We start from the raw sequence: 2465 nt of genomic DNA, 5'->3' as shown, positions 1-2465 counted from the left end.
GAGTTGTATTTTAGGTGATTTTTAAAAGATTTTTTATTTAATATTTATTTATTGAACTTCATACATTTTCTTGATAAGATTTTTTTTCTGGACTTTGGATTTACTTTCTGGATTTACTTGCATGTTTATCCATTTGTTTTATAGTATACAGTCTATCATGTCCTGTGTAGTCTGTAGTTATGTATGCATGTATGCTACTGGACACCTTAATTTCCTTCGGCATTTCTCTACTCCAGTGGTTCTCAAACTGTTTCCATCATTCCCCCCTTCAGATGGTCTGAATGCTTCCGAGTACTTGCGCAGACTGATTTTGCGATTGCTGCACCGAATCAAAGGAAAGGTGACTGGTGAGATTAAACAAAGAGGGACTGAGGTCGAATGCAGATGTGTGTTCATTTCCTATGGTATTCAAATTCAACAAAGAGGGACTGAGGTCGAATGCAGATGTGTGTTCATTTCCTATGGTATTCACCATCCTACCCCCGCCAGGAGCCAAGGCCACTCCGATGGTGCTGGAGGCAAGTGCTTCCGTAGTAGTCTGGCGCCCTCCCAACGCAACGTTGATGCGCTGCGGCGGATGCCGTTGTTCATCCAATCGCCCCAACAGACCCCCAAGCGAAGCCAAGGCCGCTCCGTCGGCTCCTTCGATGGTTGCCAGGCGCCGCCCTCCAGTCACGAAGCCGGTGCGAAACTGCAGCTCCTGATGTTCGACCACTGGTTCCCCCGACATCCTCCAATCTTGCATAGCCGGCCAAGGTGGTACAGCTGCATTTGACATCAGCCACTGGACGGGGCACAGTCGCATAGGCCAGGTAGCCAGGTAGCCAGGTAGCCAGTGGAGCCCCAGCTCTGGAATCCAGGCTCCCTTAGCAGAGTTGGATATGCCATATGCCCGGCTCCATGGGTCAGCAAGATAGAGTACGCCGCCAGTGCTAGCGCACCAGCTGCCGGAGTGGTAGCTGGCCATGCCGGTTGTTGTTGCTGCGTTGGCCACGGTGTGTGGGCTGGGACTTGCACCTGCCGCGGAGCAAAGTTTGTTTGTGTGTTGTTCAGGGGTTGTGGCCCCGGGTTGATCTCCACATCTCCAGCCAACAAAACCATGAATGCCAGGTATAATTCCTTATCACTAGGTGGCAGCAATTGCATTGTAGTAGAACTAGGCTAGCTGTCAAAAAAGGCAAATGCCGTGCCGTCAGGTCGAGCCAATACAAAGAGAGTTACATTTCATTTGGATTTAGGACTACCGGTACTTGTACGTGGGATGCAACGGCACGGATTCCATTGTGCTTGGTATGTAAACGAAACGCCCTTCACAAAACAAGAGTGCAGACTATTTTGTTGGCCTTCGTAACCAGAGAACCAATCAACATTTATTAGGGAAAAAGGTAAACGTGTGAACCTTAAAGCTAGCTACCACGTAGCTGAACTTGTAGCTAAATCAAAAAAGTCACAAAGTGGCAGAGACGCTAATATTACCTGTCTGCAAAGCCATTTCTAAATGAGATGCTTGGACCTGAAGAGGTTAAAGAAATAGCCAAAGTCCCACTCTCAAATAACACAATTTCCAGACATTGATGTCTGCTGACATCGAAAGTGTGGTTTTGGAAAAGATCCGTATCTGTGAGAAATTTGCGTTGCAACTTGACGAGGCTGATATTAGTGGACATGCGCAACTCCTGGCCAATGTGCGTTTTGTGGATGGAGACGCTTTCAGAGAAAGCGTTCTATTTTGCAAGGCATTGAACAGAGATTGATATTAAACATGCATATTCATATTGTAACAGTGAAATCTTTCCTAAATATCATTGCTACTGTCAGAATAAGCATTATTTTCTGTATTCCTGCAAATAGAATGCTTTTGGACAGAATAACAATTTGTAAATAGTAGGCCTAGGCCTACTTTGAAGTTTATAGCTTCCATGGACATGTTAAGTGCACTTTTTATTTGAAAGAGGAAATTTAAAAGATGATTTAAAAATAAATGTTTGTGTTTATTTGATTGCTATTCAAGACACTTTTATAAGAATGACTATATTGTTAGGCGGCTACTATCATTTGTTTTCTTTATTTCATCATTTTTGGTTGGTGGTGTGCCGCAAGATTTTTTGAAGGGAAACATTGTGCCCTGGCTCAAAAAAGGTTGGGAAACACTGCACTATTGTGACATACCTGTAGCACAGGGCTTTTAGTAATGCACTACCACTTGGTGATTGTAATTCTGGTAACAGAAAATGTATAATGTCGAGTCTTAATGGGTAAAGTATTTTCTAGAGCTCAGTATCAATATGGTTTTCACATGCAAGCTCATCCAAATACATGGGCACACATACAGTATATGCATTCACATGCCCACACACATGCACAAAAACTGTCACCCATTCACATATACATACTGACGCAGTACACACACACACACACACACACACACACACACACACACACACACACACACACACACACACACA

Source organism: Engraulis encrasicolus, chromosome 21 (assembly GCF_034702125.1).
Source record: "Engraulis encrasicolus isolate BLACKSEA-1 chromosome 21, IST_EnEncr_1.0, whole genome shotgun sequence".
Taxonomy (NCBI): domain Eukaryota; kingdom Metazoa; phylum Chordata; class Actinopteri; order Clupeiformes; family Engraulidae; genus Engraulis; species Engraulis encrasicolus.
Note: the sequence above shows the minus strand (reverse complement) of the source record.